The sequence below is a fragment of the Prionailurus viverrinus genome, chromosome C2 (assembly GCF_022837055.1).
Source record: "Prionailurus viverrinus isolate Anna chromosome C2, UM_Priviv_1.0, whole genome shotgun sequence".
Lineage (NCBI taxonomy): Eukaryota > Metazoa > Chordata > Mammalia > Carnivora > Felidae > Prionailurus > Prionailurus viverrinus.
In genome coordinates this window covers 54636657-54650658 of record NC_062569.1, presented here as the reverse complement: position 1 = coordinate 54650658, position 14002 = coordinate 54636657, and the positions used below count along the sequence as shown (strand labels likewise).

Here is a 14002-nt window from a genome sequence, read left to right as displayed (position 1 = left end):
TGAATGTTACTCTCACTTGAACACATTCATCAATGTCTACTTGCTTTTGCAGCCCTTTTCCTTTTCAAATGTCTATCTGGACTGTACCACAATAGTTTTTTCTACTCAGTAGTAAATGACCTTTATTTCATAAAATGTGTGGTGTTCTTTCACCTGAAATAGCCACTGACAAGGTTATTTTTTATTTGTCCATTATACCCTGCACCACCCTGACTGCACTAAGTGATCTGGGCCACTGAGCCAACACTGGCAGAAGGAATCATCATCACAGTTCTGTAGTTTGAATATTCTCAACGTTCAAATGCCCTAATAAATGATCCTTTACTATGTCTTAAAGGGTGTAAAGGGTTTTTGTTTTGTCTATGGCACAGAAGATCAAATAAGAGAAAATGGGATTAAAGTAGGAGAGATTTCTATTAGACATAAAGAAGAATTTCCAGACTGCCAGAGGGAAAAAAAGACTGGAATGGATTATTGAGGAGGAATGCCTGGTCTTTTGTCACATACCTCATTAAGAAAGACTAACTTTTCTTAAAGGCAGAAGACTAGGTCAGATACTCTCCCACAGTCCTTTCTAGTTCTGTGGTTTTATGATCATAAAATCAGTATGATCATAATAGCACATCAGAATTATCTTGGTTTCTCTGACTTTCATTTATATCATTCGTTGTCTCTCCTATTTGCCATTGACTGGTATTGCTGGGGGATGATCTATGCCCCTTCCCTGCCAAGTGAACACACACATGCACACCACAGAAGGAGGGTCAGATAATTCTGAACTCGAGTATTTCCATAGACAGATTCCAAACTGTATGACTGTGGTAGAGGAAAGAAGTACACCACTGCCCTCCTTATCAAACCGATTCATCCCTGAGCATGGTCCATGAGCATAGGCCTCACTGACCATCCTTTGAGGTTGTTCCCCCATGGATGTTCCCATGGGGATGGAAAGCATCCCCATAGATGCCTTATCTGTCATCATACCACCCTCTTCTCCCCCACCCCTATGATGCTCTCACTTTGTTTCTCCCTCTGTGTGGTACCCACCTTCCCTCTTCGGCAGTGGCCCTTCACCAACACCATCAAGCTTTTGCCCTCTTCCTGTGACCTGGAAGTCCTTTCAGTCCCTGCCATAAGCAGGAGTCACCACCTTTCTTTGTTCTACTTGTTCCTGCTGCTGGATGGGAAAAGAGGGAAGGTCTACGGCCTGAAGGTAGACATGTGGTCAGAAGGACATGGGCTGCCGAGATTTCTTTTCTATTTCTAACCCCTCACCCTCACCGCTTCTCTGCTTTGGCCATTTCATTTAAAAATTCAGACATCTTGCATCAGATTATTAATCTCCTTCCAGTACTTCTCAACACATCCATATATGGGAGTCATATTCCCCTTGCTACTATAACGTAGGACCTTATCAGTCAAAAGAGAACCATTTTTCTCCCAACTTTGTATAACATTGCATGACCCTCTTTTATTAACTAGTCTTGGGACTAGCCATTGCCCTCTTCTAAGAGTCGAAGGCAAGGCAACCATGCCACATGTGTAAGGTATTATGTAAGCTGCAGAAGTCAGCAAACTGTGGCTTGTGGCCTGTGAGCCACATCCAGCCCACTGCCCATTTTATAAGTAAAGTTTTATTGGACACATCCATGCCCATTAATTTACCTATTGTCTATGATTGCTTTTGCTCTACAACAGCAAAGTTGAGTAGTTACAGCAGTGACCATATGGTCTGCAAAGACTAAAATATTTACTCTATGGCTCCTTATAGAAAATTTTGCCAACCCCTGATAGAGTGTATCACCTTTACAAGGAAGGTCACCTCAACCTAAAAGATTGCTCTGAGCTGCTGATTTAAGGGGTTTGGATTGTTTCTTCTTCTTTTTTCTTTGAATAGGAGATTTATCCTTTTGAGAAGTTCATCTTTCATTTTTCTTTCCCTATATCCTGCTTGCCTTTATTGTAGCTAAAAGAGTTATCGTATTTAAAATGACAGACTCTATCAGATCAACATTTGTCATTACCAAATGTTTAACTTAGATGGGCAAGTTCACAAACTTAAAACCTTGGAGTGTCTCGGGACCCCCTTCCCTCATCTCTCTATCCATATCCAGGTAGTCACTAAGTTCTATTGAGTCTACTTTCTAAATGTCTCCAGCATTAATCCCCCTTTCTATACCCTACTTAAAGACCTTATCTCTTACAGAACTCTATCAGTGGCCTCCTCCTCACTCTCCCAGCCTCCAAGCCATCCAACCCCCACCAAGTCATTCTCATTTTATGCAAGTGCTCACTCATCCTCCCCAAACCCTCACCACAGGTACAGCTCTTTCCACCCACACTAGTCATTCTCACCACATGCCTACCACTATTCTCAGAATTAGGGCTTCTAGATTATTAAATGGCACCACTGTTTACCTAGTCATGCAAGCCAGGAACCTAGGAACCATCTTTGATCTGTCATTTTCCTTCATATTCCACACCTAATTAGTCACCAAGGCCTGTCAGCTCTATCCTCCAAAATTTACAGTCATTCTAACAGAGATAAAGAGTTAAAATGACACATTCCCGGACCAAGTTAAGTATCAACTGAAAAGTAAACACAGAAGCCACACAAACATCAATCAAAAGATGGCCTTTAAAAATTTTTTTTAATAAAAAATTTTTTTTAATAAAAATTTTTTTTAATGTTTATTTTTGAGAGAGAACAAGAGACAAAGCACAAGCGAGGGAGGGGCAGAGAGAGAGGGAGACAAAATCCAAAGCAGGCTCCAGGCTCTAAGCTGTCAGCTCAGAGCCCGATACAGGGCTTGAACTCACAAACCGTGAGATCATGACCTGAGCCGAAGTCGGACGCTTAACTGACTGAGCCACCCAGGCACCCCAATATGACCTTTTTTAAAATATTTTTTTTACGTTTATTTTATTTTGAGAGACAGAGCACACACAAGCAGGGGAGGGGCAGAGAGAGGGAGAGAGAGAGAATCCCAAGCAGGCTCGTTCTGTCAGTGCAGAATCCGACATGGCTCAATTCCATGACCTGTAAGATCATGACCTAAGTGGATATCAAGAGTTGCATCCTGAGCCACCCAGGCACTCTAAAAAGATGACCTTTATCTTTATCAGTAAAAGAGCTGTTATTGATGACTCATGCTATCTGCAGGTTGAATGCATCCTAAAATTGTGAACCTACAGCTAGACAGCCTTCCTACCCAGTCACAAGCTGTGTGGGCCACCTTAGACCCCCTGTGCAGGGCAGAGAGCTGCTCTTGGAATACTCACAGAATGCAAAAACAGGGTGGAACACATGTATGCAGCAGGCAGGCAGATCTCCAGGAGCCAGGAGGAGGGAGACGGTGGAGGAGCCTGCTGGCTGGGCCAGCACTGATCATGCAGGCAGTGACAATAAGTCTGACAAGTTCTGGGAGGAGTGAGTGATGATGAAGAAAGACCAGAAAGTCATAGGAAAGACGATTCCCCTCCTCCAACGTTCTCCACATTTTTCTTCTCTTACTCCATTTAGTTTAACCATTAACCAGTGGTGTGGCTGCCCTCTGGAGACAAAGTTAACAATCTACCTGGGCAGTCCTCGTCCCCGACTTTCAAAAGACTATTCCCCCAACACCAGCTGCAGCTCTTCCGGGATGCTGGTGGGCAGTGTTTTATTTTTAACTCCGGAAGGCTCTAAAATGGGTCAGAATAACACATTAATTAAATTAATTCTAAAACCTGCATCCAAGGCTAAAAATTCTTTCTATATTTCCCTTCCCAAATTATCCCAGCCACATTGTCCAATGTAGTTTATCAAAGGTTTGGCAAAGAAATAAAATAACAACATAAACACATTTCATAAAAATGTCATCAATATACAAAGTCCTAAATTTAATCTTAACTGCCTTTTTAAATGGATTTTCCTGGGAGGAAATTGAAGTTAAAAATTAAATTCCATGCAAATTAGTCCAAAGATTTCAGAGGTCAAAAGAATTAAAATGCAAAATCACATTCTCTTGCACTTGTAAGTTAAAGATCCAAAGAAATTGAAGTCCAGACTTCATCCTCTCTGATTTCTTATTTCTGTCTACTCTCAGCTAGAAGGGTCTTTGCTGCCAAGTAGAGCTGGGGTGTCTTTGGCAGCTACAAGCTGGGCTATGTTCTGTGGAATGGATATAGATCCTCTAGGGTGCATACTGACTGCGTCTCCAGGATGTCCTGTATTTAAAGGCTCCAAGACTTAACAACACAAAAGACTATCACAGCAACCCCCAAAACCACCAAATCTAGAAAAACAACTCAATCACATTATCACAAGTAGGATGATGTTTCCAGAGCCCTGAGTTAGTGTCACTAAAGACCCTAGCAGAGGGATGCCTGGATGGCTCATCAGTTAAGCGTGCAACTTCAGCTCAGGTCATGATCTCACAGTTCATGAGTTGGAGCCCGGTGTTGGGCTCTGTGCTGACAGCTCAGAGCCTGGAGCCTGCTTTGGATTCTGTGTGTGTATCTCTCTCTGCCCCTGCCCCTCTCATGCTCTCTCTCCCTCTCTCTCTCTCATAAATAAATAAACATTAAAAAAAAAATTTTTTTTAGATCCTGGCAGAGATTCAGTAGTAGTGGACAAAAGGAAGTGACATCAAGAAAATATCTTAGTTTAACCTCTTCATGATGCCAGTGAGTCCAGGCTAGTTATCTGAAGTATCTGGTATCTGAATTTACACGGAATCAGGGTCAAACTCCCATCTGGGAGTTCATTTTGATGCTATGTAGTGTCATATAGGAGGGGTGCTGAGGCTCTGCTGATAGTCTTCTTTTTAAGATAGTAGCATTTGGGACATTACAATCTTGCAAAGTTAGAAATTTGCGTTGATGGCAGCCGGAATCACCAGACTTTGTTTGACATGCCCCTGCCTTTCTACATGTTCATAATCTCTGATTTCCTGTTCTCCCTTAGCTCATGTTTCTGGCATCCCTATGCCGAACTAAGTGCAGGCCTCATCAACAACTCATGAGCAGGACTTTTTTGGTCCTACACCACAGGAAGTGCTTCTATAGCTTCTTGCTATTAAATTGCTTAGGATTATAAAATCTCTCTAGGAAGGAGATTTTTGCTTAGTTGTAATATTTGATTCAGCTGAAGAATTACTCTTAGATTCCTGAACCAGAATATCGTTGATGCTTCAGAGCTTATGTTTCTCGTGGTCTGTAGGAATCAATTCTTCCCCCAATGGGTTCCTTGATTCGCTGTTTCCTCAACTTTGGTATATTCCAGGTCTTGAACATCATTTGCATCTGGGAATTCTTTAACTGATGCACTAGTATATGCCTATACTGCTTCATTCCCCTCTGCCATTACCCTGCTGCTGCCACAGAGGCTGTAGAATCTCTAAAAGTTTAACTTACTTCTTAAATTGAATCCTCTCCTTTTCTAACACATGCAGGGCTAAAATTGAGGGCCTTCCTTTCTTTATTATCTCTTTGCCTTCTGGCCCAGAAAAGAGTTTTTCTAGCATATTCCTCTGGCATTTGATATATAGATGATCCCTTAGTGAGGGATATGAAATCCATAATTTCTAAGGCAACCAGAAGCTTCACCATGTAAACAAATCTTGGCCACCTTCTCCTGCCCATGTTGAATAGTTGCACTTGGAAGATATTTTCCCATCAAATCAACATCTAACCTGGGCCTGGGGGCACCTGGGTGGCTCGGTTGGTTGAGCACCCAACTCTTGATCTCAGCTCAGGTCTTGATCCCAGGGTTGTGGGATCGAGCCCCACATTGGGCCCTGTGCTGACAGCATGGAGCCTGCTTGGAATTCTCTCTCTCTCCCTCTCTCTCTCTGCTCCTCCCCCCCCCCCCAATAAATAAATAAACTTAAAAAAATTTATAATCTGGGCCTGGACTCTATCGATTATTATTCTGTTTGACTTCCATTTTTATGTTTCATCTCTGACGAGCCTTCCCTTAGAATGCCAATTCCATAAGTTTCTCTGACATGTGCCCTCAAGGTATAGGCAGGACCTACTTGCCACTTGTATTAACTGTCTGTCTCTGAATCAAACTCATGTAACAGTGACTTGAATATATTATGCTTATCTTCCTGGTCTTCCCCTCTCAAATCTGTCCCCATTCTTTGTGACTACTTGGTAGAACCACCGCAGTCTTCAAAAGGTTATTCTTCAATGCTTTTAGTGTGGATTCTTCATCTGTTCTTTTCAGAGGAGCCTCTCAGTTCATTCTTGAATTTGGTTTCTTAGGAGCAGAGACTCAGAGATTTTACCTCTTTTTTTTTTTTTTAATGGGCCTAGTCATGACTCCTAAACTAATAATAATTAAAAACATCTTTACCTGGGGTGCCTGGGTGGTGCAGTCGGTTAAGCGTCTGACTTCAGCCAGGTCACGATCTCGCGGTCCGTGAGTTCGAGCCCCGCGTCGGCTCTGGGCTGATGGCTCGGAGCCTGGAGCCTGTTTCCGATTCTGTGTCTCCCTCTCTCTCTGCCCCTCCCCCGTTCATGCTCTGTCTCTCTCTGTCCCAAAAATAAATAAAAAACGTTGAAAAAAAATTAAAAAAAAAACATCTTTACCTTTTCTAATACCCTTGTTATGAACAATCAGCACCCCCCCGGTATACCTCCTATTCCTTTGGCATATATCCATTCTTGTTGCCAAGAGCTTATGTTGATCTTCCTATATGTCCAGTCTCTCCACTGAACTCTCATTCTGTTTCTACTGTGGATTGTTTGTGTCCTCCCCAAATTCATTTTAGATCCTAATGGCCAATAAGATGGTGTTTGGAAGTGGTCATCTTTGGGAGGTGACTAAGTCTTGAGGATGGAACTCTTCTAAGTGAGCTTAGTGCCCTGTCAAAAAAGGCCCCAGAGAGCTCCCTTCCACCATGTGAGATCATAGTGAGAAGATGGCAGTCTATGGACCAAGAAGCGAGCTCTCACCAGACACCAAATTTGCCAGTGCCCTTATCTTGGACTTCCCAGCAATCAGAACTATAAATTTCTGTTTTTATAAGCCACCCAGTCTATGGCATTTTGTCATAGCAGTCTGAACAAAGAGAGTTTCCTTTAAAAGTTTTTGGTCTTATAGTCAGACTAAACCATAAGTTTCAAATTTCCCCTTTATTGTCTGAAGAGACTTCATTACTGGGGATGGAGGGCCCAGGCACAGGCCTTTGAGTTGTTTTTGTACCTCAATTCCCAAAATAGCACACTCTCTTTACTTTAAGAGTTCCCATTCCTGTATATGAGCTTATTAATAAAATTTAGCATCTTTTTATCGGTGAGATTCGCAGTTTGGATCTCCAAAATCTGTAGCCATGGTCAGGACTGGTGTAGTAAATCCAGAGCCACTTGAAGCTACATGATAAAGCTGATTTTTAAGTCTGTGGATGAGCCACATGAATATTAGTTGTGCCACAATTTTCTCTCTTGGGCTCAAAACAATATAAAGTATAATATTTCAGACAGTTGACCTAGCACTGCATACTTAGAGCTGCCAATGATGATGTAAAGCCAGAACCTTTTCTACCATCCAAGTTATTGTCATCTCTTGCCTGGAGACAAGAGATAGTCTTGTCTGCAATAGTTCCCAACTCATCTCCCAGCCACCATTTTTGCTCCCTAATAGTCTATCTTCCACATAGCTGCCAGAATAGCCTTATATAAGGTCACTAAACACTTATATGAGGTCAAAAAAAATATCAAGCAATGAAAAGATAAGCCATAGAATGGGAGAAAGTTTTTGCAGATCATATGTCTGAGAAGGGCCAAGTATCTTGAATACAAAAAGAGCTCTTACAGCTCAACAATAAAAAGACAAATAACCCAAGATAAAAATGGACAAATGACTTAGGTAGACATTTCTCCAAAGAAATATACAAACAACTAAAAAGCACATGAAATGACTCTCAACATCATTAGTCATTAGAGAATTGACAAATCAAAAGCACAAGGAGATGTGACTTTATACCTACTAGGATGGCTCTAATCACAAAAACATAAAATAACAAGTGTTGGCAAGGATGTGGAGAAATTAGAATCCTCATACATTGCTGTTTGGAATATAAAATGGCTCTTTCTCAGAGCAGCCACTTTGGAAAGGAATTTGGTAGTTCCTCAAGAAGTTACACACAGAATTACACACAAAATGATCTAGCAATTCTACTCGTAGGTATATACCCAAGACAAATGAAAGCACATATTCATAAAAAACTTGTACACAAATGTTCATAGCGAACATCATAAAAGCGAAAAACTGAACCTGCCCAACTGTCCATTAACAGATGAATGGATAAAATGTGGTCTATACATAAAATGGAATATTATTCTGTCATAAAAAGGAATGAAATACTATTACATGCTACAACATGAATGACTTGAAATATTATGCTAAGTGAAAGAAGGTTGGCACAATAGGCTCTATGATTCCATTTATGTAAAAATGTCCAGAATAGGCAAATCCATAGCTTTGAAAAGCAAATTACTGTTTTCCCAGGGCTGGGGAAAGGGGAGTAACTGCTAACAGGTACGATGTTTCTTTTTGGAGTGGCAGGAATGCTCTGGAATTAGTGATAATAGTTGCACTCATTATGACATGCTAAAAACAATGAATTGTACACTTTAAAATGATGAAGTTTGTGTTATATGAATTATATCCTTTTTAAATGTTTATTTATTTTGGGACAGAGAGAGAGAGAGAGAGAGCACACACGTGCAGGTGGGGGAGGGGCAGAGAGAGAGGGAGAGAGAGAATCCCAGGCAGGCTCTGCACTATCAGCACAGAGCCCGACCTGGGGCTTGATCCCATGAACTGTGAGATCATGACCTGAGCCAAAATCAAGGTTGGACACTCAACTGACTAAGCCACCCTGTGAATTATATCTTAATTAAAAAAAATACTAGTTAGGAAAAAAAACCTTAGATCATGATTTTCTACTGGTTAAACTCTTCAATGACTTCCTATGGCACTTAGGTAAAATTGAACCTCCTTACCTAGCCCTACAAGGCCCTATATGGTATGACTCCTGCCTGCCTTTCTTATCTCATCCCCCATCACTTCCCTCACACCCATCCTCCATTTATATTACAGTGCAGGCTAACTGGCCTTCCACTTCTGGCTCAGGTCTTTACACTTAATCTTCCTCCTGTGTAGAATATTCTTTGCCCAGGGCTTCTCATGGCTGCCTCTCATCATAGAGGTCTCAGATTGTCACCTCTTCAGCAAGGCTTCCCTTACCATCCCCATCACTGCCTTATTTTCATCACAGCACTTATCACGATCTGAAATTATTTAACATAAATTCTGAGAGCAGAGATTTTGCCTGCCTAGTTCACTGCTATCACCCAAGTTCTAAGAATGATGCTTGACATAGAGTAGATGTCTATAATATATTTTGAATGAATGAACAGGACCTAATTTGTGTACATCAGATATTTAGACATTTTGGTGGTATTTGGGGGCTGTCAGAGCTGCACCTGATTTGAATGAGAACCTCAGGGGGCCCCATTGAGGCCAGGTGTACAGTATCTAGGGAGGGGAGAAAGAAACAGGAGGAGTGGAGAAATGTGCCTCATCATCACTTCCAAATACCCAAAGACAAAATTTTGTAGAAACCATGATAAAACTGCCCTAAGTTCATGAAATGAGTTATAGAAATCTTGCAGTGTAATTCACGGTTCTGTTTATTCCCTGAGAGGAGATTTGGGGCATACATGCTTGATATGAATTCACTGGAGGACATCAAAGGGAGGATGACTTATGAGATAGCACCATGACTGTTCCTGTGATTGCAGCTCAGCCTAGCTTCTGGCTTGGGCTTTGATCCTGGAAGGAGCAGTAATAAAGACCACTGCTTCTGAGCACAAAGCACATCTGTTTTGGGGCCCTGGAAGAGGGTAGGCCAGGAAAGAAGGGTGGGATGACAGCCATTAAGAATGGAATTAAGGTGGGGTGCCTGGGTGGCTCAGTGGGTTAAGCATCCAATTTCGGCTCAGGTCATGGTCTCATGGTTCATGGGTTCGAGTCCTGAGTCAAGCTCTATGCTGATAGCTCAGAGCCTAGAACCTGCTTCGGATTCTGTATCTCCCTCTCTCTCTGCCCCACCCCCCTCGTGCTCTGTCTCTCTCTCTCTCTCAAACACAAATAAACATTAAAAAAAAAAAGAATGGAATTAAGGAGTAAGCATGAATATGCCTATGTTGAGGAGGTGTCAAGGTAGTGGGAACCACAGGGCTGACCTTAGGAGCACAAATAAGGATGACGAGAGCCAGGAACACCCTCTGAAGCAGACACCCTAAAGTTTCTATGAAGGATCTGAGGACTGGGATCTCTGCATTTTGCTAGTACAGACTGAGCCACATGCTGCTATGTCATCAGTATGACCTAGGGAAATGTGGTTACACGTATAACATAGGGGAAAATACTCATATTCCCTCATTCAAATGAGGAACATATTCTGCTTTTATCCTGAGATCATCAGTGAATCATATATGACATAAACTAAATGGAAGCAACATTGGGAGGAAAATCCATCTGTCACTGTATCTTTTTGTGAGTCTAATCATTAGGCAAAAGGAAATGCTTACCTCTAAACTAGGCCAGGTGGAAAAAGGATATACAGATAATTTAGATTTAGACGATGAAATGAGGAGAGAACTTACTGAGGCAGGAAAGAAAAGGCTTGGAGGGATGAGAAGGTGAGGTGATGCAAGGAAATAAAAGCCTAGTTCCAACCCTGTAAAATGGAAAGAATAGACATGTAAGCTTGAAAATACTTTATTTAAAATCACTTTGAACAATTACATATAAAGTATTGAAAATAAAAGTGATTTTTAGATGGCTTCAATATAAGAAAGTCAGAACATGATGTGGCCCAGCTTGCCCAGACTCACTGAGGTAATATCTAAGGATGTCTTAGATTATGAATTAAATGCATTTCAGGCTGTAAGAAGGAACCCAGTACTGGCTTGTGCAGATTTGAATTTCCAGAACAGCCTGCTGGGTGGCCTCCACTGTCAAGCCATCTTGCACACTCCATTGCCTAACTAATCTGCCTGAAACAAGCCTGTAATCACTATAAAGCCTTCAGCACCTTCCCATGTCTTATTAAATCCACTCTGAGCTCTGCCTGGCCCTCTAGTCCGACCTTACCTGTTCCGTCTTCCTTCTTCCTTTCTCTCCAGCACACACCCCTCTCTCAGACCTGTCTCTCCACTTGTCCTGCTTCTGGACCTTTGCCCAAGAGGCTGCTTTGGTCAGAAACATATGCTGTCTCTTATCTGCCTGGCCAGATGACATCCTTCAGTCCAGGCTGAGCTTCCTTTTCAATTCCTCCATGGATCTTTCTTGATTGTCCCTTTCTTTGAACTCCTAAAACACAACTGTTCAATTATATACTGCTATATATTAGTCATTATTCTTTCCTTTTTGAGACACAGAGAGAGAGAGGGAGAGAGAGAGACAGAGAGAGAGAGACAGAGAGAGACAGAGAATGAGTGGGGGAGGGGCAGAGAGGGAGGGGGACAGAGGATCTGAAATGGGCCCTGCACTGACAGCAGAGAGCTGATGCAGAGCTCAGACTCATGAACTGAGAGATAGTGACCTGAGCCAAAGTCGGATGCTCACCTAAATGAGCCACCCAGGTGCCCCATATTAGCCATTATTCTTTTACATGTTAGCACCAGGAAATGGAGGAAAGAGAAGAGAGAAATTAATAACAGAGAAGTGTGAAATCCCCATTTTAGATTCCAATTTGGAGGTGGGACTTTGGCAGAGGATCGAGGAAGTACAGCAGAGTGGTCCCAGAAGCCTTTGGTGCAGGAAAGGAAGCAGAGACAGTTGTAATGAGCATCCTGCTTTCCATATCACTTGGCAGTAATATCTTAAGTTTTAAGTTCAGCATCACGAGGAATAAGAAATTTAACCTGTGAATGTTGTAGATAACGGAAGCTTATCATGCAAATTATTGGGCCCCATTCCAGACCTACTGAATCAAAATCTCTGAGGTTGGGGCCCAGAAATCTGGGTTTTAATAGCACTCTAGGCAATTGTGATGCACAATAATGTTTAGAGAACCAGTGCTTTAGAGCATAAAACCTTAAACATTACTCACTATATAAAACTATTTTTTTAATGTTTATTTATTTTTGAGAGAGAGAGAGAGTGAGACACAGTATGAGCAGGGGAGGGGCCGAGAGAAAGGAAGACACAGAATCTGAAGCAGGCTCGAGACTCCGAGCTATCAGCACAGAGCCCGACATGGGGCTTGAACTCATGAACCATGAGATCATGACCTGAGCCGAAGTTGGACGCTTAATCAACTGAGCCACCCAGGTGCCCCGCATATAAAACTATTTCTATAATATATGACAAACATTACTCACTATATAAAACAATTTCTTTAGCATATGACATACTTCCTTGCCTTCTGGAACAGAACAGGCTAAACACAAAGTGTTTGTTTCTTGTGGGGCCAGAGTCACTATGACGAACATTACTTCTTGCCCAGTGTCATTGTAACAGGCAGCACACCAGACAGAAAACTCAGGCACCATGCTGTTAGGGCCCCAGCCAACCAGGTCACCTCATTGGAGCAACTCACAGCAACTGTCATCTGAGTCCACCATCTGGGCCATTATCTACAGCTTGGGGCTCTATGAAAATAATATAGACTAATAGAAACTGACTGAATCACAGTATAAAAGAAAATGCACGTGGTTCACTAATTATGCCCACACCAAGTAGTACAATGAATACGGCGCAGAGGTGTTTTGTGTGCCATATTCCAGTGTCTCTACACCAAAGGAGTGGTGGAAGTTCTTAGTCAACTCTTGGGAGATGTTTCTGTTCTCAACTGTATTTCACTTACTCACTTATGATCTAGGCTTTACTGATCTTCCTCCAAGGAACACCATTCTTGCTACAACCAAGTTTGCCTAGGAAAACTCCTTCCTTACAAGTCATTAAAAGTTCTCAAAATCATGGGGCTCCTGGGTGGCTCAGCCCGTTGAGTGTCTGATTCTTGATTTTGGCTCAGGTCATGATCTCACAGTTGGTGGGATCAAGCCCCAAGTGAGGCTCTGCCCTGACAGCACAGAGCCTGCTTGGGATTCTCTCCCTCCCTTCTTTCCGCCTCTCTCAAATAAGTAAACTTAAAAGAATTCTCAAAATCTGCATCTGCACTTGCTCAAAGTTCAGATTTTACTAAGGTATCTCCCTGGATGATGGCTATGGGGGGTTAGCTTTCCTTGAACACATTGTGCTGACCTGCTACCAGCTTCTTACTTCCAGGGAGCGGCAGCTTTTCCACACTCACACCTTGGTGGGTACCTCCGACCAGCATCTTCATGCTCTGCCCCTACTGAGGGCTTCAGCGAGATTTACATCCAGTTCAGTTCCTTTTGGAAAGAAACAACTTCCAGTTGGGATTTCCTTGAATTTGAAGGTAGATGCATATGGAAATTTGACAGATACTGCCAAAATGCCTCTCAGAGGAGTTCCCCAGAAATGTAGTTTGCCTGTTTGCCCACAGCCTTACCAGCAGAGACAGAAATTTCTTTTTCCTGTGGATGTCATGATGCCCTGTGACATCTTCACATAGTAATCGCCATTAGAAGAACTTCAGTCATCTCTCTTCAGATGCTGACTCTTCCTCTCATTTTCTTTTTCTATTTAATTCAAAGAATTGAATTGAAAACTTACTTTGAAACTAGTTCTCACAAGTATAAAATCACAGAACTTGCAACTTGGCTATGATATTTCTCATGACCTCTGTTCTTTTTCTCTTGAAGATGAGTCAAGAGTTTTAAATCAGAAGGAAAAGAAATTTTTAAGTGATCTAGCACCTATTTGTATAATAGACTTTGGAGTTTTGTTGTTAATCTATCTCCATATTCCAAAACATCTCTTTATTTCCATTCATAGAAAAGCATTGTCATTTATTGGGAGTCAAAAGGCTCCCTTACCACCCAGTACTGTCCTATTATTCATTTCTAGGAC

The 14002-nt window shown here is 42.0% G+C and overlaps 1 long non-coding RNA gene across 3 annotated transcripts in view; it reads right to left on the bottom strand.

The window, feature by feature from the left end:
* Window positions 1-14002, bottom strand: part of LOC125175375 (uncharacterized) — a 73062-nt gene that overhangs the window by 11745 nt on the left and 47315 nt on the right. For 2 of the 3 annotated variants that reach the window (XR_007155765.1, XR_007155764.1), the window contains exon 3: window positions 13542-13671. This is a non-coding gene — a long non-coding RNA (uncharacterized LOC125175375). Of the gene's footprint in view, window positions 1-10203; window positions 10740-13541; window positions 13672-14002 lie in introns of those variants that run through there. The other variant, XR_007155766.1, reaches the window with a different exon arrangement.